This window comes from Cuculus canorus, chromosome 3, assembly GCF_017976375.1.
Source record: "Cuculus canorus isolate bCucCan1 chromosome 3, bCucCan1.pri, whole genome shotgun sequence".
Lineage (NCBI taxonomy): Eukaryota > Metazoa > Chordata > Aves > Cuculiformes > Cuculidae > Cuculus > Cuculus canorus.
In genome coordinates, this window is record NC_071403.1 from 59,744,695 (window position 1) to 59,768,507 (window position 23,813).

Genomic DNA, 23,813 nt, shown 5'->3' on the forward strand with positions numbered 1-23,813 from the left:
TATAAGATAACATTTCAGAGATTTCAGAAAGGTGGCAAATTGAGCTACTGAAAAGTTGATTGGTTTAGCAAAAAGCTCTGCTGAAAATAGACAGTCCAGATATCATGGAAATAAGGGCAAGGAGATAAAATATGGAAGTGCTATAAAGAGATTACTTTTGAGGTGAAATCTCATCCTGCTTGCCACAATCATGAGGAGATAAATCAGGCAACCAAATTCTGGCTATCACCAGTGGGTTAGTATAGATAAGGGTGGTTCACTTTAGCTGTTGTTCATCTATTCATGGTAAGCTTTTCAACCAGCCAACCTACTCTGATAAGCAGCATGACATATCGCCACAAGTTCCTCCCAGCTCTTGTCACAAGCATGTATTTTATCGCAGGAAGGAGAGTCCCCTTGACCACAGTGCCAGCCAGCATCTAGAGTCATCTCTTCCTCCAAAGGAGGCCCAGCCACTATTGGTAGTTCCAGCAAACCTCCCATGCAATCAGAGAGCATTTGCATTGACTCAATGTCCTCAGCTGTTCTTCACTGCAGCTAGTGAACAAGCCTAAGAAGGCCAAATAACTAGCCTAAGAAATGGGTTAAACACATTTGTCTTCTACCCCAGCTTGACCAGTGCTGTGGTTTTTCCGCACCTCTTCAGATCAAGCCACTAGACTAAGTCCAATACAGAGGCATCCAGTGACATTTTGGATGTCTTTGGGTGTCCAGGACATCTAGGAGAGAGCTGCACCCTTCAGGAATGGGAGCTGGATGTCACATGGGTGTGGAAAAGTGCACTAAGTGCCTCTGTGTAGGTACCACACTACTTCATCTCTCTGGGCTGAGGTACCAGCCTCTAAACAACCACACTTCCTTTTCCCAGTCTAAAAATGCTGAAGCTGCCTTTAAAAAAAAGCAGTTGTAATTCAGAATAATCTTACCTTATAAACCTTGACAAGTCATGGTTAAGCATTTTCTCAGCTGTATCACTATGGGGAAAGAGTAAACATCAAGAGAGCAAGTCCCAAGACAAAACTGTAGAATATGGCATTGGAGCACCCAAAATCCACATGAATTTAATACACCACCTCATTGTTACTAACAATGAATTTTCCTCTGGCAAATATTTAAAACTCACAGTACTCATAATGATGTTGATTACTAATTATCAATACACCAGGAACCAGGTATTTATCATTGCATGATAACTTATGAACAGATACTTCTGCTGGGGAAAGGGAAGCATCCCTTAAAAACCTGGACAATGTGACATTTGAGCTGGCAGGGGACAGCCTGGCTGCCTCTTGCCTAAGGTTGAGCAGACTGATCAAGTGTCACAACCAAGGTCACCCTGTAAGCCCATGGCTCGGAAGGAATTATGGCACTGCAAGATGCTTTGTGGTTCCTGCTCTTGCCCTCTGAACTCTAAACCCCATGGGTCCTCATCAAAATATGACCTGCTTAGATAAAAATATCCAGTATTGTTCCACTCTGAAGCAACCGGTACACAAAACAACTATAGCCCAGTGTTGTTTCCGGCAAGCAGCACAAGTTTTCTGCCCTGCCTGTGTTACTTTCAACATGCTACTACTGGCAAGGTTAGCTAAATTGCTAGACAGGATCACTGGAAATGAGAACATGCCAAAGCAGAATATATTGATATAAACTATACCTCTCCATATCATCAATACTTTTGGTAAGAGCAGACCAACCAGTCTTTTCAGCTGCATTCAGAAAAATCACCATGTGTCTTAGAGCACAGGAGGACACAAGCAGCGTGCTGGACTCACTAAGGTCAGAGGCTGAAGAAGTGCTGACTTTGCATTGCAACCTCTGTGCGTGTGCAGTGAAAAGATCAAGTTTTATGAGCAAGCAACGCAAGGGTTCAGACACGCAGTCTGTGTACAGGGCTTAAGGTGTTACTATATGTCAGCCAAACCTCTGTAACTGTCTATGTCTGCGTTTTTAATCTGTTTCAGATTAAGATTCTTTCATCAAGTTTTCAGCTGAACGGCGTGACCTCACATCTCAGGCAGACCATGAGCATACACGGCAAACAGCTACTGAGATTGCCATGGCTCAGCTGACATACGGTAATACACGGTGCCTCTGCTACTTGCTGATATGCAAGAGCACTACATACAGGAGACTTACACAAATCAGGTGAAAAAGAAGAGCAGTGGGTGAAAACAACCTCAATTCTTTAGTATTTTTCTTCTGAAATTTAGAAGGCTCAGGAATTTTCTTTAACAAAGTAGACATCTTTTGGGTGGGAATCAAATCTTGGGTTTGGTTATTAAGCCAAAGCCACTGAAATGCATTTTCTGTGTGAAGTCTTTCACCAAAAGTTTTGCTGCCTGGAACTAAAGAAACTTGAGCTGTGCATAAGTATAGAGGTACTCTCTACCTCAAAGCAAAGCACTCTTTGCAGGGTCTTTCATGATGTAATAGGTGATGCTAACAATGAAATCATAAACTTTAAGCCATTGAAGTCTGTGGTTCTCCAAGTCCTCAGGAGGCACCCATGGCTGACTACAAAAAAACAGCTGCTGTCATGACATTTCAGAATTTGTCAGGAAGATCTTGAGAATGCTTGGGTTTGATTAAGGCTGTAATACAGCCTATGTATCATCAGTGACTTCCTGAAAGTAAGGAATATTCATGGCAATCCAAAGCTCAAGAGAAGTCCATCACTCTGCCAAGAGGAGTTCAACAAAAATGTACTGTATGTGACGACAATGGAGCTGGAAGAGGTCATTTAAGCTGTGAGATCATTCCACATTTCCAATACAAAACACCTGGGAGACTCAGATGTTGAAGTCCCTTTGAGTTTCACCTTCCATAAGGGCTTAGTGCAATCACAGCTCCACAGCACAACTTTAAGCATTCACTTTTCTTTCTGTACCTTGACATTCTTTCTCTAAAGAGAAAAGTGGTAAAACTCTAGAATTACTCACTGGAGGTTTTCAAGGGTTTGTTTCATGCCTGCTCAGCAACTTAAGGCCTTCAGAAGAAAGATTAAAAGAAATGCAAAGGAAGGTCATTATTAGAGGTATGGTCCTCTGGGGTGAGAATATCTTCCTCTACAGAAAAAATATCTGCACTTTCCAGTCGTTGTTACTTGAACTTGTGACATAGTGTGGAGCTGCTGGTTTTCTCAGAAATTAAATCTCACCTGTTATTGAGGATGTTTCCAAAAACACACCCATGACAGAAGAACAAACCCAGACACCCGATGCTTTACCAGCTGCAGAGGAAACATTTGCGAGCAAAGCTTTGCACTCTAGGCTGAAAATCTACTTGGTTATACCAACACATTATAGTGTCATAAAGACAGTTCAGTGTTCAAAACTTAAACAAACGTGGGATATTTTTCCTTGCCATTGATGCTGCACATTCCACAGACAAGGAAGGCAGCTGGTGTGAAAAGCTTTCATGACCTCTGGGCTGCTGACAGGACCTCCCTCTTTCATGTTCTAGTAGTCTTTCTCTCCCCTAAGAGAGCAATATTTTGCCAAATACGACTCCCAAGAGCAACAGGGAACCAGCCCAGCTAGTGGGTTGTGCCACAAGTCAGATGCTTGCTTTTCAGAGAGCCTGAGGTATCCTCCCACAGCATCCCAAACCAATGGCTCTGCTGAGTCCAGTTGTCCAAGGTGTCAAACAAGAACTGATCTTTTACCAAAGCAACTTCTCTTCAAAAAGTGTGGTTAGTGGCAAGGTGAACCACCTAATTCCTCAAAAAAAGATCTCCTAGATGCTGTCTCTAGATAGCCCAGTATAGGTTTCTGGCTTGCAATGGGGGTCACAGGTTCCTTATACCTCATCAAAAATGTGGCCCTGTGTGACAAACATTGTCAACCATCCGTATCACTTCAAACAGAATGGGCCTAAACATGCCAAGAGCCTCCATTCAACAACTCCCTCTGCCTCTCCTCATGGTACTCACCCATCTTTTCAAGCATTTCAGTAACACATTAAGTCATTCTAGACAAGCTTTGCTATCCAGCTAAACAAATGACCCTTTCTGAGCACAAAGAAAAATAAGAGGTTGGGAACAATTGAAGGAAGTGCACTAAACAGACGTTCCTGCAGTAATTATCATCATTCATCTGAGGAGAGGGGGAGCACAGGAGCACCCTAGCCAGGACCACTCTCTCCTCTGTGGCCGGGGTCTGCTTCCATTGTTCTTGCTAGGAGCCATGCCACAGCCTCCAGCAGGAGCAGGATCAGGCCTTTAATCCCCATTTCCTCTTGGCCGAGTGAACTGCAGTATATGCCAGTGACAGCTAAATGAAGGATTCCTTTTTCCAGAGGACCAGCAACAGCTCTCAACTCATAAACTCAAGGTAATTGACATTACAAGCAAGCTTTACCCACAGGGACCCGAGAGCAGTCAACAATTGTGCTTTGATGAGTAGGAAGGGAGAAGGGGGGAAGTCTTTGCAATCCGCAGTAGAGCATTCTAAGAAAAGCTCTTTCCCTTTTCCAGACAAGGCACAAAACTCTGCAAGGAGGGAGGCCTTGCTGAAAATGCCTCTCTTCCTGGCTTTCCTGTGGAAAAAAAAGCAAGGGGGATGAAAAATGGTTATTACGATTTGAGCAGCCAGTTAACAAACCCAAACAATGGAAGAAGAACCCAGGCTTTGATGAAAAAGTTGAAGACACTAGAGCTCTGGAATTTTGCACACAAAGGACATCTAACAGAGTCCAAATACTAGTATGGACTGCCACAGACGGGCAGAGCACAGGGTGGAAGTGGATGTGTGCAAGTGCTGCATGAACCCAGCAACGCAGCAACCTTAACAAACTTAAGAGAGTATCATGCCTCAGTCTCTCTTCTATTTCTCCTCCTGACACAGTAAAGCCATGGTCACTTAGGAACACTATGTCAGTACTTCACAGAGTGACACTAGCCCTGACCATGGAGGGGAAATGAGGTAGAAAAATGCACAAGAGCATTGCTGTTTGCAGGACTGCACTTGTTGATGCTTATACAGCACTGCTCAATTTTCACTCTACCTGTTAGGCACTAAAAGGCACTCATGCTTTGTAAGGCAATTTTCTTTGAATGGCTCCTTCTCCTCAAAGCCTAAACTGAAGGGAGCTGACCTGTAAACTGATGAAACATTTGTGCTTAAATTACTTGCAACATGTTAGCAATTTATTGGAAAAAAGACTGTCATTATGGAAATCCTATTGTTCATCTCTATCAAAATGTTATTGTTGCTGAGCAAGTTTCCAATAGTAGATGACAAAGCCAATGGACTACTTGTCATATAAAGACATTATATAAGGAGGGCCCCAGCCTTAGATTAGGATCCCACTTAAATTATGAATGACAGGAAGATAGAGACAGAGAGTCAGGGAAGCAAAGAACGATCAGGGGTAACAGGCAGCGCCCTCAGCCCATCAGCTACCTAACAAGTATCAGTCTCTGAAGAAAGTGCCATTTTTCTGGAGGATTAATAGATATTTAGTCACGGCAAGCTTCACTGAATGATTTAAGTGAGAATTGAACACACCTAGGGGTCTGGAGTCAGAGACAGATGGTGCAGATTCAAATCCCCTGGATTGTTTCAGAAAGGGGCAAGGGGCAGGCCATAGCTAGTACAAATGTTGTGTGTTGGCTGATGGTACCAAACCAACGTTAGGTAACTGTGGCCACTAAAAGCAGTTTTCTGGGTTAAAAACTCATAAGGAAATGATTGCAAATAAGTAGCAAATTCCTGACATGGAAGAGAAGGATTAACTTGTCCTGAAAAACATCCAAAAGAGAGGCAAAGAAGAGACAGGAAATTGGAAGGGCTACCACCCAATCCCCCTCATACCTGTGAGAGGTATCCCATCCTCAGGGTGCAGGGAAGGAGATGTTTTGGCTAGCCCTGTGGGAAGTTGGTCTCACAAACTCCAGTGAGCCCAGGAGATTTTTGGTTCATGTATGACATTATTCTTGGTTGATTGGCTGGTTTTCATGAGACCTTTAATGGGCGCAGCCTGAATACTGCGTCTTCTCCCCCATAAAGCTCTGGTTTATGATGGTCTAGGTGAAAGGGACTATTTCACTGGTGTTCCTTGTGACCCAGCCACACCATAGTAAAAACCAAATTGCGGGGACTCATCTGCAGAGGAGTTATCCCAGAATCCAGCAGCTGAAGAGTCAACATGGTAGCACAGATAAAACTTTACCTATGTTTTGTGATTAGATTAAACCATCTCTCATGTCCATGCCTTTGGTCTGTTTTAGCAATGCTCCCTGCTATATCTGGCTTGCAATAACACTGTACAATGATGAAACTTAATCAGATGTGCTGAGTTTGGCCTTTTTTTCAGTACACGCAGAGGTGTCAGAAGCTGCCAGAAAAGAAGGAAGGTCTTGTATACGAGTTCACAGGAACAGCATTCGGTGCATGTCGCCTACTCAGCAAACAATGATTTCCAGTCCTAAATCAGTGTGTCTCCTGTGAGTTCAGAGTTTGAGATTAGGGCAAGCAGGGTAACCTCTTCCACTGAAATGCTCCCATCCTCCAAAGCATCACACAGTGAGCTTGTGTCAGACAGGAGTAAAACCAGTAACAGGGGCTGTAGCAAGCTTAAGAAAGCTTTATTGAAAAGGTGAACCTTTGCCTTTCACCGCAATGGAGCTCAGTACTGAAACATGTGCCAATAATCAGCTGTTCATAGGTGTCCTCATCCCAGGTAAATCCTGTCATGTACCTCAGTGAATTCTGTACTGGCTAGAAGAAGCACAATTGTCAGTGTTCTAGGAATGTTTGCAAGACATTCTTACTGTGGTGTTTCCTTGTTGACCAATTGTGCACACAAGGGCAGGGAGCTTTTCCTTTAGGTGGCAGTCAGAAGCCATCACCACTGCAGGCAACCCCTGAGGCCCATTCCATGAGGACTCTGCAGTGACATCGTCTGTTTGAACCCTTTCTGATGCACTTTCCGGCTACTGTAAACTTACAGACTTGAACCCTAAGGATGATGCTTAGACTGATCTGAGATTCACAGCTTATGTCATCTCCTGGTGAACTAGTAGGCTACAGTCTTATTCCTACTGTAGCTAACAGCAAAACTCCCAGCAAGCCAATGGAAGCAGAGTTGGGCCCACCTTACCAAGGAAATTATTAACCTAATAAACTGTGGCTATTCGGAAGACGTAATAGGCAGCTCTTCGTTCCACCAGAACTGGGCATGGCAGGCCAGTGACAGGACCATCACGTTCACTGGAGGTAAACTAATGAAATAGCATGCCCTTGCTACAGTTGTGCCTTAAGTACAGTAAACATGCAGGGCAACTGTGAAGTGCTTAGACCAGTAGTATTGTTTTGCTTTAGACCTCAAGCTGAACCCAGACCACATTTCCAACTCTGAAAGGCAAGTGCATTATCTGTTAAGCCACCTATCCTACTGGAAACTCTTCTCCATGCTCATGCAAAAAGAAAACAAAACCCAGACTGCTCTGGGCTCTAAGCCAAAGCTGAATACAACACACACACACCCCAACAGTAAGGGAAAGTGCTGCACCGGGGTTTGACAATTATGAACAGACAGTGACAGTTGCAGACTAGGCGTTGCCACAGAAGTCTTGATGCTGACAGCCTTGAGTATGCTCAGTTGCTTGCAAGCTGCAGGTACATTTCCTTACCAGCATTACTGCATTCCTTCTGGAAGAGAAAGCAAAACTGGATTATACTAGTCCTCAATGCCTCAGAGGTATTTGCAAAGAGATGCTTGAAATACAAGGCACCATCTTGTTTGTTCCTTTGTTGTCTACCCCTACACACTGTGAGCACCTTTGTTTTACAAGAACAGGTGCAGACAGTAGCCAGGCACTCAGAGCAAGACTTTTTCCTACTTTGTTTTGCAATCTCTGGCCACTGCAGTCACCTGTGAAAGCTGTTTCCTACATTCCATGATAGGAGCTTTCTTTTGGTTTATGTTCAGCTGTTCTTCAAGGACACACCCTGTGTGAGGATCCATCACTGTGTAGGTCTGTTATTACTTACACCAGAAAGATTTATTGTGTTATGCTATATCAGAGCAAGGCACCATTTATTACCCTTCACCTACACGCAGAACTCTCCTTGGGGTCACCAAAAAATGTGCCCATACTCAGCTGTGTTATATTGCAAATTAGCTGCTAAAGCACCAATGCTTTTGTTATTGGTCAATAGTGCTGGGTTGGCAATTACAGAATTGGCTTACCGAAGAAGGTTCCTTGTTTCCTCGTTGATCCTCAAGTGGGAAGCTGAGGACATCTGAAGTCAATCCCTAACTCTGACAAAGATTTCTGACTTGAATATTGAACAATTGCCATTAACTGTGTCCAAACTGCAAGAACAAGGTAAATAATGCTGAACCATCCCAGAGGTAGAGATCGAAAGAATCCAGTCATCATGGCCAGCAGCACGAGTTTCAGTCTTTACATGCAGGTTAATGCAGGTATGTAAAGATGCCACTGTCCCTGTCAGAAGAGTCAGAGCGTCCCACAGAAATAGCAGGGGCCACCTTCCCCAGGGAGAGCGAAAGGGTCTCAGCAGCTATGATACAGTGAAAGCTCAGTTCCAGGGGTTATTGCTGGGCATGAACAAGGGCTTCCCACAACCTCTGCTTCAGTAAAAACAGCCCCATCACTCTTTCTAGTGGTGTGTCCAAGGGAAACAGCCACAGTGCTGAGGGATGGCAACAACCATGTGGTGCAGTGCAGTGTGTGGCACTAGGATGAAGGCAGACTTCTGGAAATGAACTGTCTCCACCAGCATCAGGGGATACCCTCTTCGAGGTCACACAGCTGCTTCTGATGAGATTTGTTTATCATGGAAAGACTTTTCAAAATCGTAAATGAGGTACATACAAAGATGTTGTGAGCATCCCAATAGATAGGACGGAGAGGTTATTTTGGGGATTTGTGATTAAAGACCAAGGCACACATGGAAAGAGCAGGAGCTGTTCATATCATTGGAAGAACCACAGGGCTGTTCTGAATTAATCATATTCACATTTTACAGCACAGACATCCTAAGAGGCTTGAAACTTTAGGCAAAACATTGCACATTGCATATCAAGAAAGCTAAGGAGCAGAAGTCAAAGTGGATACAGCAGAAGAGCCTGATTCGGAGAAAAGGAAATATATTCAGAGTCCTTCCAAGTAAACCCCTATTTTTGTATGAAACATCATGAACTGCATGTATCAGCCACTTCTGCATAGCTTTGCTCAGTTTACCAGTATGAGAGTGAAGGAAGGCAGGCAGTATTAGTTTTGTGTAGATTTATATCTACATACTCAGAGCACAGAGATGAAACAAACTTGGGTTTAGAACACTAGGCCAATACCTTTTCTCCCTTATTAGGGTTATTGGATCTTTTACCACTTAGGCATTGCATGAAAGAGATAAATTGACACTTGTTCAGAAACCATTAAAATGCACATTAGTGAACAGTGATCGTCATCGCTGAAGTTGTAGTTGTGGATTCCTTCTTCACATCACAGGAGCAATACGATGCTTTAAGGCTTGCCAGGTGATGTGAGGTGCTTCCCAGCCACCTATGCTCAGAGGAGGAGTGAGTTTGCATCCAGGAGACTGAGAACCTTTTAAAATTTGCCATTAGGAAGCATTGACCCCCAACTAGATCTTAGGTGTTCACTGCGAAATAATTCCTAGCCTCGGGAATTGTCCCAGATTACTTGCCTGAAGCACAGTTCTTATCAGGAGTGTCTTCACATACTACCTTATTTGAATTTCTTGCCTACTTGGAGACAGAGGTTCCTATGGGTGGAACTCACCTGGCCTGCCTCTGGCTGCCAGATGTGCTTGGGCTGGGCATGGGTCCAACATGTATGCCCTAAGGTTTGAGAGAGCCCATAGCCCTTTGGCCTTGCCATATCTCTGGCCAGTGCCTCCCTCAGCCAGTCCAAGCCACCATACTGGTCCTGAAGGAAACAGCAAACACTGCAAGCCATCAGGGCACTTGCATATACCTCCAGCAAGGCTTAAAATCTGGAGCAGTACCAGCTTTACAGTGATTCAGCAACAGGTTGCTTTAGATGAATATGCTTATAAGTGAGGAGTCCCTTCCTTCTCCAACATACAACTTGGTTACCTGGGACCACAGGCAGAAATAAAGGAAGCTTCTCATCTTCCTGCTCATCACTAAGGGATCCTGTGGTTACCTAAGAAAGGCTTCAATTTCCCAGAGCCGCTGAATAGTTCCGGTGTCTGCCCCAAGTAATGGGAGCTGTAGGCGCATGAAGCTTAGGGATTTAGGGGTCTAATCTTTATTCCCTGTGATCAATCATTTTTAACTCCACCACACTGTTCAGAAACTTAGCTGGAGGGACATGCTGCAAGTAGGGATCAGACTTCTGTGGGCTGATTCCCACAATGTGGCATGCAAATGTCTCATCAGCAATGCAGGCTATTATAAAACTAATGCAGATGCTCGGAAAACAAGAGAAAAGAGAAAAAAAACCCAGCATCTTCTGTTCAGTGGGCTGGGCCAGAGTAGCCCTGGTGCACACCCCAACACTGCTCCATCAGCCATGAGATGCACACGTTGCCTGCAGCAGCCATTGCTATTCAAAGAGATGGATGGAGTCATTTCTTTGTCGTTAGCAAAAGGCAAATTGTCTATTAAAAAATAAAAAGCATCACAAAACAAACAAAATGATTCATTGGGATCTTAGGACTCACCTCGAAGCACAGCAGGGGGGAAAGGGTTTGTCATTACCCATTCTAGCTGCAGAATGGGATCAGCCCAAGAAAAAGCATGTTCCCACAGTAGATGGTTTGTTCTTGTTTTGTCAGACACTGAGGTTCTAATGACCTTTGTTTTTTCGCACGAGGATTTTGGCAGCCTGGAGAGTGCTGGTGCTAAATATAATAACAGTAACATCAGTTTTTCTATGGTACCACATCCAGCAAACAATGAAAACAGTATTTCAGGCACTTGATGGGGCAGAGTTGCCGACTGGGATCCAGAGACAAATCAAACTTTGGTTAGCCAATGAATAGCTCCTATTTATTTGTTATCTCCACCATGGTAGGAGACACAGATGTGCATGTGAGAGCAACTCCTTCTGTGAAAAGATTTTTCACTTTTTCTTGTCTCCATGCTCTGCTTTTTCAAATACCTCCTTGGATGTCATCTCTGAAGCTGATGTTCCATGCAGAAAAGATATCCAGTCATAGGAATGGTGTCGTAATGCAAATGTACAGTATTAACGGCTACAGGAAAAGCAAATATAATCCTGCACTGCAGATTTTATACCTGAAGTTACCTTTTAGTTCAGTTGTCTGTATCTTTATGTCAACTTTTTGTTTAACAACTTTGGAATCCATAGGACAATTTCAACAAATCTTGGCAGAGGGATAGAGGTATTCTGTATTTCACCTTCTCACAAGGTTTGTGAAAGGCTTTGTGAGGACAGAGTCACTCTTAAGGTCTGATACAGAAGGACCTTGCTGTCTGGAGTCTCTCAGTCATTGTCAGACATCAAAGAACCTAAGCAGAGGCCCAGCCAGCTTCCTGCTCCAGACCTACTTGGTCTAAATTTCACTGAACCATGCTCAGCTCCAAGAATGAGCATGCAGTTATCTACAGTTCCCTTCAGCTTCCTACTAGGAGCAGCCTTCTCTGAAGACTAATACAAGGCAAATACAGATGTTTCAGTTTGAAAAAAAATCAATCTAAAAATCTAAGTAGCATTATCTTTTGATCATCTTAGCTTTAGATTCAGTCTAGGCAGCAGGGCAAAAGGTTTGCTAGGCACCCTCAAAGACGTGAGAGGGATATTGCATGGTTAAGTATCACCTGGAAAAGTTTCATTTATTTCCTGAAGATATTGTCCCTCTCAAATGTTCTAGTATGTTTACTTTCTGCTTGGCTGTTCTTCTCTCTCCAAAATTTCAGGCTGCTCCCTTGCCCCACTCTTGACCTCACTGCTAAAAGACACCTTTCTAATTAAACATTGTACACATTATTACAAGATTTATTAACATGAATCATTTTATTTAAATGAATCCAGGTGGAAGCTTTCAAAGGAGCTGAAGGTGCAAAGTAAACCTCATTGCCTTTTAGAACCTTTAAAGATCCCTTCTAATGGGGCTTTAGTGTTTTACAAGTTGAAAATCAAAAATCTTAAACAGTCTGACATACTCCTTCAGTTCTGCACCCAGCAAAGTATAGCCTAGACAGAAGATTTTCAGACCCTGAGTCCTTGACTGAACTTAGGAAAGTGTCAGAGGACATGAAGATCGCTACAGTCTGTCTGTATGTGGATTTATGTTGCATCACCTAAACATTCCACCTGGCAGAAGGATTGTCACCTTGTATTTTTGTTCTGCTTTAGCTATAGAGAAAGTTACAGCAGTGTGATGAAAACTTGGCATTCTTTAGAGCCAGTCTTGGACTCACGAGCCATAAGGAGAACACTCTGACCTCCTCTACAGAGGCAGCCTGTTGTCCCCACCATATCCATGACCCATCCTTACATCTAGTGCCAAGTTAGCTTGGTGCCAGTGGCTGAAAGTCAGGTACACCTTTCTAACAAAGGTAATCGTTTCCCTTGCCAGCGCCGATCAGTGCTGGTGACCTAGTCTGGGTCACACTGCTAGACAGAGTTGTCTTCCTCATTCCTCACCCTGGGATGATGCTGCCTGCAGACATACCTACACATCTGAGTCCTTTGTGAGGCTTGGCAGTGGGAGTTGTTTGCATGTTTACTGAGTGGTTTGTGGCTGGACAGTCAGGTTTCTTATGCATTTTGTGCTGGAAATATGTGAAAGAAATGTTTTCTAGTATGTGTTACTTGGACCGCTCCCTCTCTGAATGAAAAACATCAGGGCAGATCCAAGCACCAGACCTCATCTGTCCAGTGTATCTCTTGGCAAAGGAGAAAGCAGCATCAATGAGTATATCGGTGTCTTCTGCTTTCCCCAGGGAAATCTGATGTAAAAGTTCTTTGAAAGTGAGGTTTCTTTTTGTATTGACCTGAAATATAGTGAGGCATACCAGGAGGTATTTGCCTTCCTCTGAAAACCAATGGTACTATTTTTTTCAGAGAAAGTACATAAGCATGTCACTGCTTTCCATCTGTTCAAGTACGACAAATATTGTCTTAATATTATGGCGGAGAAAAAGTTAAGGTTGAGTCAAAAACTTGCACAGGATCAAACCCTACTACATGCTGCATAACTTCTACTCCTAAGGAAGATAATTATCTTGCAATATCAAATCATTGCTCCTTTAAACAATGCAAATTCTTGTCCTGACAATAGTGGATGCCAGGCGTTTTTTGTAATCTGGACATAGATAATTCTTCTGTATATCTTTCTGTCTGTCAATCTACTGCTCTATGCAGTACTATTCCTATAGAACTAGTCAGTTTTACCACAGAGACAGCTGTAACACATCAAATATAAATAACCTCAAACTCCTCAGAAAGGTGAGAGCATCATATGCTCTTCCCTGGTGATGAACAGCAGTTCCTCTCTGTGGATATAGCTATCACGAGGTAGAGCACTGAGCAGAAGTACCCAGGGGTCCCACTGTCAGTGGGAATCAGAAGAGAGCTAATTTAAACAAAATAATGACATATTATCCTATTTGTCCAAAAGTATACAGAAAAAAGAACGGCCAGAGTTTGTCTATGGGACCATGTAGACCATGGATCAACTCAGCTAGCAACAGGCATTTGGTCATCTTAAGTAGAAATGAGTCATTTGTATTTAGAAATGTAAGCAAGAGCACCAGCTGTTCAGAAAATAGCTCCCTTATTTAGCTGTGACGTAGCCACAGTGTGTCCACATAGATGTCAGTGGCACGAATCTTATTTGCTTAGGTCTGGTCAGATGAGTCAAGAGTATAAGCAGTAGATTTTCAGGACAAAAAGGATGCTGGAGTGGGCTGGTGAGTTACACTGACCTGGATATTAAGCCACAACCCATTCAAATGCCAAAACAACTGCTAAACATACCTTTATTAAACCCAACCAACTCTGGCTCTGCTTTCTCTCTGGGGAGGTTATCATACCACCCAAAACCAGCCTGATCCCTCTTGCCCTCCTTTTACCTTGCCCTGTCCCCAGCACTCAAGCCTTTCTGACTGAATGAGAGCCCTGGCTCTCTGCTTCAGGCTCTCCCTAGAGGAGAATGTTAGGCTGCTGTGAGTGATGCTGTGAGACTGGAGCAGATGGTGACCAAAGCTCCTTTCTGCTTCTGTACTCCTAGAATGAAATGCCCCATGTTCAAATCCACGCAACGAAGCCCAGCACCTGGCCCCACAGCACATTCCCCAAGTGCCTTTTAGATTAGTAAAATGGGTATTTAGAGACGAGTGTCCTCATTTGCATGTTCAGGCACAGTGATTTGGCACTTAAGGTTGGTCCTGGTTTGAAAACTGGGTCAACTGCTAGTTTCTCCTCTGATTTGCCTCTTTTCGCTGGTGGCAGTCAGCTAAACCTACTTTTCTAATCTGAGACAACCTCTCACAGATTAATATGGCAGAACATTGTCAGAGAATTAGTTTCTTGGGCTGCAAAAGTATATGTTGACTTATTGGAAAGGCAGGTTTGCAGCAGCCTTTGTAGGACTATAGCCTGAGAGGTAGGACAATGTTGTAAGCATGGGCAAGAGGCATAATTTGCAGCTTCTCCTGAACAGGTGCTCAGGTAAAAGACTATACAAAGGGTAGCTGGAAAGACTGAATGGGGTATTTTTGTGGAAAACATTCATATGATATAGGCTGAGTGGATACTGAACTTATGTCAGTTTCACTTCTGGTCACCTATGCGCAGTCATATTAATGAGGGCTTGCTGATGATGGTTGTTCAGTTTTAATTTTTACATTGTGTCAATTCAGAACACAGAGCTGACCACAACCTGAAAGCTTGGTGTTTTACCTGTTTCAATTTAGAAATTACCAGAATGAGAACTGTTGACATTAAACTCTCTGTTCACTAGAATAAAACCAAAAGTCTGCAAAACCACATTAACTAACTAGAGCTGGCTACCTAGGGGAAACCTGCTCAGACTGGGCTCAGTGTTTGCCTAGGCTGTGTCAATACTGAACCCCAGGTCCCTTCACAGAGGTTGTGAGAAGGGATTACTGAGGCAGGAAAGTAAATCAGAGAGGGAAGCTCACCACTGTGGACCAACCTTTCCATCAGAGAGATTGCAGTGCTTAACTCCCAGCCCAGCGTTTCTCACCTAAAGGTGTCAAAGTCCTGGGTGAACATAAAAGCACCGTTACCAAGCCCAAGCGGGCTCTTCAGCATAGAGGCTACTAGAGAACTCAAGAGGCAGCCTGGTACCCAGTGTCAACTTTTCAGCTTAATTCATTAATAGTGGCTTCCTCTACACCGTAATTGATGGGAGTGGTATAACTGTATCCAGCCCTTCTGTTTGTTGTCTGCAACCTGTCATTCCTTCTGTATCATCTTCTGTCAACTCCTGCCGGTTAACTTCCATCACAGCCTAAACTTTCTGTAAACATTAGATCATCCTTTCCTCTGCACCAGCAACACCAAGTGTGATGAAAACGTGCCACCAGGTTTCAACCCTTGGCTGCAAACACCACCCTTAGTGTCTCCTAGCTTACCCACAGGGACGGGACCACTTGAAGCCCCTGGGACCTCACATAGGAAAGAGGTGGAGGTGACCAGGAATTATCTTACTTGTAGCTTTGGGTGTTACCACTAGCTGTTTGCAGAGCCTTTGCCCTGGGTACTGCTATTCTCAGCATGCTGGACACACTTTAATTTAATTTGAGTTATCATTTATGCTTGGTGTTTCAGTATCACACTGTAAAATCCAAGTTCCTGTCTGAGCAGCAGACCACAAGTTTATGGTGATAAGTTGCAAGACGGTCATCAACAGATGCTTGTTTTTCAGGCAGGCAAATGATGTCTGTGATCATTTACTGTGTTTTGGCTATGATTTTTTAAGCCTCGATTCACGACAATTTTTTGCCAGTTTCAAAGCACAGTTGAACTACCAGAGGGACTCACACTTAGCTTAGATGTATTTAGTGTCCATTATATCTTTACATATATATATATCATATATCATATATACCCTTTTTCTAAATTCTGTGACCTTTTTCATTTCCTTTGATTAAGGAGCACACACAACTATTTTTCTGTTTTGAAAGAGATTCTCAGGGAAATGGGAGTTCCTTTGCTCTAGCAAGACCTTGCTATCTCTGAGCCTTATTTAAAGTTACCCTGAGGACTCTTCTGGTATAAGCAAAGGCTGGCTCCAGCAACGTGTCACAACAGGCATCCCCTCCCAATAGCAGGGCCAAAGTGGGGAGCAGTGAGGGCCAGCTGCGCGGCCAAGGACTTCCAGCTAGTCACGGCAGGATTTTTCCTGCCACACACATTTCCACTCAGCACTGCAGAAGTAACAAAGCACTGTGTTGGTATAGGGAATGTTTAAGTCTTCCACAGAATTTGTTTAATTTTACAATTCTGCAAGTAAAATGTGAGGGGTTGACCAATTTCACATGGTTTCTTCTTTTCCTTACTGTTTCTTCTATATTTTTCTGTTAGCTGTTCTTCCCTTAAATGCTGTTGCTGGAACAATTAATTTTCTCCACTGAAAAAAAATGTCATTATCATTCCTGCATCCTGACCAGTCTTCTGTCTCTTTGTTACTACATGCCCCACTAGGAACTGGGAGGATGAGCTCCAAGGCAGGACCACCACTCTGAAAACACCAGGGTGGTGTGTGTGCATGAGCGTGTACGTGTGTGCAGAAAGGGAATGAGAGAGGGAGAGAATGTGTGTATCCTCAATTTAATTAGAAAATTTAATTGGATGGAGTTTGGGTCATTTTTCCCCCCCTCTTTATAGCTGGCTGCAATAAACAGACTTTTCTCTTTCCCTTTCATCCTTCAGTGGTTTGTAGTTCTGCATCTGCTCTGCTGGCATTGTCTCCGCTAACGGCCATACCGATCAGGAAGCCAGAGCCAGGAGGCAAATGAAGGGACTGCATTGATACCACTGATCACTGAGCCCCACATAACTGGCAACTGTTTCTGTCTTTTACCTCTGGAGATGAGTGGAACAGATTGTGTAAAATTTGGTGGCTTCCAAAAAAGAAAGGGGGGTAGGGGAAAAGAGAGCGATGTCCCACTGCCTCGGCCCTCTCGCTACCTGGTACCCAGGGGTATGTTGGAACAACATCCTCAGCACAGGAAGCAAAAGTGAAAAATTCATGGAAGTGAGTAAATCCGCTGATTTCAGGGAATGTTTGTACAAAAGAGTGAGAGACTAAACACACTGTGCCCTTTTCTCTGTGGGCGGATGCTACAGGCTTAAATCCTACTGCAGACCCCTCCACCTCCTGACTTCGGCTCTGCTGAGGCAGAAGAGCAGGCAAAGCCTTGCACCATATGCTCAGGAAAGTGGTCAGATCACATACGGGGAACCAGTGCCAGAAACAGTGACTAACACTCGAGGGAGGCTGAGGATGTGGGATGCTTCTCACAGATGCCATTCTCCCTTGCTCAGAAGCATCTCATAGCACAGGATATGGGCCACAGTCATAAAGTGAGATAGGTATTTGTCATCTCTACCCCGAAAAAATGGCCTGAGGAAGATGACTGATCATTTTTCGCTTCCTGCAGCCCATCTTCTAAGTCAGACAGTAAAGAACTTCTCCCTTACCGTGTTCTGCCAGCTTTCTGCATGCATTAGCAGCGTTCCTGATATTTGCCACGTGTTTGAGCGTGCAGGTGAATTTAATGCAGCTGCGTGTTTGCCTATTTTTGCCTGGCTTTAAGGAGGATTATGACAAAATAGGTCTCTAATAGAGGACAAATACTGGTTCAAACAGTTTTTTCTCTGAATTTTAAGATGAAAGGGACAAGGTGGGCCCCCACCATATCATCCTTCTGGTTCCTTAAGTGGATCAGGTTCAGATACAGGCATTATATGGTCCGCACACCCTATAATCTCTCTCTCTCTTTTTCTTCTTGCTCTCTCTGCACCCCACACCACCACCACATTACAAAGTCAGTCTGGGATCAAATTCAGCTTGCTCGAATGTATATCATTTCCAAGTTGAAGTCTAATCTGCAGCCTTGTCCCCAGTGAGATACTCAATTTACGACTCCTGTAACTAAAGCTCATTGTTACGGCTCTAATAATCAAATGTATCATTTTCCTAAAGGATACTTCTGGTCAACGTTTTGACTTTTTAAAAAAGTTTTCTATAAAACTCTTCTCTTTGTTAGGTCACATGTAGGCTTCCTTCTCCATTCAACCTTACTTTTTATTTCTGTGTCCCATTCATTATGACAATGTGGAGACATAAAAAATTATATTTCTCCTTGGAAGAATCAAAACCGTTCATGTCTACAAAAGAATAATAGCATGACCAGGGGACTACAGATCAATGTTATCCAGATCAGCACTTAAATGGAAATCACTCTGCATGAAAAATTCACGATGCCCTCTATCCTTTACATGGATGAAGGGGACATCTGGTTACAGCGGACAGAATCATTTTACTTACGTATATATGCGAGATACAGACCTGTGTGCTTTTGGTGTAATTCAAACAATGACTGACATTGCCTGAATTAGTTATTTTGTAAGTATTTTGAGGAATCTTATACACCTTCCTTTAATGAATACAAGTCTCTCATAGCAGCAGTATCAAAGATAGGATACTGGGCTAGATAAGACTTCTGCTGAGACCCTGTGATGACTGCAGGTTACTTGCTGCTATTTTTAAACTGATTTTTTAATATTGATAAAAGGGTCAGTGGACAATCTTCCTGCTCACTCATTTCTCCGTGTTTGATCTGAGTCCCAGCAAGGTTTCTGCTGTGTGGAGACTCCTGGCATGACCACATAAAGAAGGAGGGAGCACGGAGTCTCACCGTGCTCTGGGAACATTTCAGGTTTTTTGCCTATTGGTGTCAAATGCAGCTTATGCCATGGCAGCCTTATAAAGCAGCTAGTGGAAAACCAGGAATAGACAAGTGTATCTTATAGATCTCTGACCAATCTACTGAGGACTATACAAACCACATGCTTACCTACTGCCCTGACTTTCCTTGTAAAACCTGATGCCTCAATGCTCTACACCTAAGGACTGAATAGGACCCTCTTATCCTTTAAACACAACCAGAGGACAAGTGTTAGCAGCCGCACTGGCATTCTGATCTGGTGAATTTTGTTGGGATACTCCCCTGGAAAGTGGGAAACCAAGCCTGGTCCCTCCCTCTGTCCCACGGCACTTGATCACAACAGTCTGGGGAGGCAGTGCTTTGAGGAAAAGGCTGGGAACCATGGAGCAGAGAGGCAGTGCTTCCATCACTCATTCCAGAGCTGGTAACTGCCCTACAAGGGATGAAGGCTTTGAGGTCTAGGAGGAGAGCTACACCAAAGGGAACAGAAGTTGCTAGTTTTGATTTGTAATGGGGATAGCTCTGTCTTTGTTTAAGCTTTTGAAAAACACATTATGCCTATATTGTATTTCTTCTCACACAATAGTCACAGCTATTTCGTTTTGCCTTAAAACACACCAGAAATGTAAGTCAATCAGTGAGGTTCCCTCCTCTGATCTTGAGAAGCAGTACTTCTCGGCACCCCAGAGTCTAGAGAGCATCTCCTGCCCCTACATCACTGGCAGTGAAGACCAGAAACAGGAGGGCAAAGCCAGGGTCCAGGAAGGGGAACAGCAGCACCCTTGTCAGCATGCAGTCCCACGGAGGAAGGAAAATTGAGCAGTTATTCTGATATAAATTGTCGGGCATGAAATGTGAAGGCAGAGGTCAGCGTGGAGAGAAGAGAGATGGCAAGTGGTTTCTGAACACATGTATGGAAAAGCGCACGTATGTTAGCATTAGAGAATAAGATCTGCTTTATACCTGGAAAAAAATACATGAACAGAAGACATCCAAACTCAGCAAATAAGAGATTTTAATAATAACACATGGATCAAGATTATCTCCTGCTATAGAGAAAAAATATATTGTATATTATCTGTTCAAGTTAATGATATGTCAGCATATGTTTTTGTTATCTATTTAGCTGTCTTGGATAATATAACCACATGAGATTAGCAGAAGAGAATCCCATACTACATACTTATGTCTTAATTTGCATGAGAACTACTTCACATACTGCTTTGGCCAGAAGCCGCCCTCTCCATTGCCATTAATATTGATTGGTGTTTAAGTGGAATTCACTGTCAATCCATTGTACTAACTCTAACGTGATAGCCATGGTTAGTGCAATTTCTGTTTCTAACAGGGATCTTAACCTTTCTGCACTTACTGATTCCCCCAGTAACCACTGTTTCTTCAGGAGTGCTGCCTCAATCAAGCAAAGGTCCATGACATGGTTCACTTAAAGGAGATGAGAATTTTTTATATTAACATAATTCTTTTCCCCCATCGCTCACATAATTTTAAACATTCAAATGAGGAAATTAACTGTTGAGTGGTACAAACTAGATCTAATCTCATTAATCCAACAATAATTGAAGTATAGGACTTCCCTTGAGGCCATGGATTAATGACCGACTAGGTGGAGCTGCTGACATGAAGCACAGCCAAGTGCTATTAACCTCAGCCAGACATTATTTAATCCCAGAGGAAATGTCCTGCGCAAAATTCGCTACCGCTTGAGTGAGAGGAAGAGGGAGGAGATGGGGCACGTGGGCTGAGCGCGTGGAGGGCACCCTTCCGGCTGCCATGCACAGGGCATCCCTGCATGTGCCCCTCACCTCCCAGCATCCCATTCATCTCACCATATCCCCCCAAACCTCACTGACCAGTGGACACATAATTAAAGTGAATTAATGAACTGAAGCAGAAGCTGTGTTTAATGAAGCCCCACTCAGACTTGTGCGCTAACGCCAGCCCTGTTTGCCAACAAATATTTACCAGCCCTCTGTGCATAAAGGGCTGGGCCACCTGTTCTCCTGCCTCATTATGTCTCCATAAGTCTAAAGGTAGCCCTGCCTGGTTAGACCTGCAACATCCAAGCCTCTTGAGAGCCTCTTAAATGTCTCTGAAAAAGCTGAGCCAGATCTGCCAAGCTCTATTTGTTTCAGCCTCCTTCTTTTTTAACTCCAGCCATTGTTCACTTCCTAGATGTAAAAACTAAACGCTGCTGCCTCTGTTAGCATAAGAGGTAATTTCCTGGCAAAAGTTTCCCACCAAAATAATTCTTGTCTTTTCAGTCAGAAATTGGAAATCCTTTAAGCTGTATATATTGTTCCCAGACTCTACAAAGTGTTCCAAAGGAAAAAGAAATAAATAACGAATCATTGTATTGATAGTAATAACAGTACTAGAAATACTAGTAACAGTAATAGTTGTAGTAGACACAGTAGTCATAGCAGTAGTAATTAGCATCATCATCATAACTTAATTAATAATAGTAAAGGTTTAAGACCTTACTCTTATTATTGAACTTGATCAGTGTTTGGGGATTTACTTCAATAGGAACAGGGTCAGATCCTAAACAAGCAAAAGTTAGCCTACCAAAAAAAAAAGGAAGCACTATAGGAATAAGTCTCCCGCCCCTTTCCACTCCAAGTAAAAGAAAACCAGGAAAGATTAGAAAGCTGTAAGGGAGACAGATAAGCAAACAACAAGTAGAGGTTAAAAAGCAAACAAGGATGCACACACAGCACTGGGCTATGCTCCTATTCCCACCAGCAAGGGAACGTCCACCTGAGCCCTCCTAGCGTGACTGGGGCAACTATGGCATTTACCAACAGGAGTCAGGGACTCCATGCACAGTTCCTTTGAAAGAACAAAAATGTGCCTCACATTTCACCTCTCTGCTCAGTGGTTTAAGATTTGACACTGCACTGAGATATTAGGTCCTACATGCTCAGGCTCCCCACACATCCTGATGTGAGCATGGGATGTTCTGGGACATGCAGGAAAAGACAAAGTTCCCTAACTCCTCTCCTTTGCCACACGGGCTGAAGCTTGCTGCATGCAGATAAGCAGGCACACCTGGGTGAGCAATTGCTACTTGAACATTCAAGTGACACCAAACACATCTTTCTTTAAGAAATTCTAAGCTCACAACAGCCAAACCTGAACCACATTGTACCCTGCTGGAGGCCTGGAAGATGAGCCCTACAGGCAGCCCTTGCTCACACTGCACCATGCTCAGCACAAGTCTGGGTAAGTTAGACCCAGAGGGGTAGGTCTGGCAATAGAGGTAGTCTGAATAATGCAATCCTGGTAAGAGAAGGAAGAGTGGCTGTGAGCACAAGATGCACTCGACAGCTTTTTCCACCTCTGCCTCCTTTGATCATGCCATCGGCTACAAAACATTCTGTTTCATATACATATTTTTCTGGGAATGGCATGACACAAAGCAAAGCCATACAGTGTTACAAGGTTACAGAAAAAAAAAGAAAAGGAAAAAGAAAAAAGAAAAAAGGAAAAAAAAAGGCACTGCCTGCTTGTTCTTCCATCTAACCATAGCCAAACATTAACAACCAATTGTTCCTTTGTAGATTGTTGGCTGCTTCCAGACCTGACATGTGCAATTGCTTTCTGGTCTCCCACCCAACAAAGCACAGTGTGAAAGGATGTACACATGAAAGCTAGGGTAAATTCAAAAACATCAGTCCCAGGCTGCAAAGGAGCTGAATTCAATATCAGCAAAACACACAGGAAAGGACAATGTATAATGGAAGTGGAGGGGGATGGAGGGGGGAGTGTGTAGGGGGAGGCAATAATGTAAACATTCACACATGAAAATATTAGATTATTTTTGTTGCGCAGTGACTTGAATTCAAAGTATTTATGTGGTCATTTCCATTTCTTTTCCCAAGAGGGTGCTGAGACTGGCATGGCTGTCAGAGGAGTGTGAGAAGATGCCAGCACAGGCAAGCAGTTTCCAAGGCAGAACTACAGCAATGCCTGATATTGTATTAATGTGAGTGCTGGCCATCTGGCCATTAGGGACAAGCTGCTGCCAGGGTGTCTCTCTTTTTCCATCTCATTTCAGAAGCTCTGGAGCCTGGGACTGAGACCCCTAGGGAGATTCTGGCTAAAGATCATTCCAGTATCCACTCAGATGTTGTAGAGAAAGGGCCAGAGAGCTGATAAGGCAGGAGAATGTGCTCACACCCACACAGAAAAAAACAACAGAGAAAAACACTGAGTGAGGGGGTTACAGGCAGAAAGAAAATGAGACCAGCTGAACAAGGGAATGGTTTAAACAAATAAGAAGAAGGAAGCAGGCAAAGAAAAACAAGAGGCACAGCGCTCAGTCAAAGGAGCCTTAAAAGGAGGAGAGAGGAACAGAGAAGAAAAGGAGTAGAAAGGGTCCAATAATGAGAAATGGCTATCATTAAAAAGGCAGGGGTTATGAAAGGACTACTAGAACAATGTTCCTCTTTGGATTTTAACTACTCCGGGCTAAAGTAAAATGGCTTTCAGTTTGCCCTCTTGAATAGTACCTTGTCCCAGGAGCCTGCTGAAGTCAGGACTTGGTGTAAGAGATTAGGGAGCATGGGTAAAGGTGCCAAAAATTTGTCTTGTCAAAATAAATGTTCTTCCTTATGCTTGTTTATTTACTTTTTAATGGCCATTGGAGATGCTTAGACTAATCCCCTGGGAAATGTCTCAGTGTATAAAAAACTAAGTATAAAGCTGATAGTCACCATTTTATATAAAAATGGAAGACTACACTCCTGGAAATGTCAGCAGCTTTACCAGGTTGCTGCTAAATCAGAGCACTGAAAGAAAGAAATGAGGGCACCCAATTCTTCTGTAAAAGAAAGCAAAACATTTACCTGCAAAATAAAACTTGACTCATAGGTAAGGAAGTG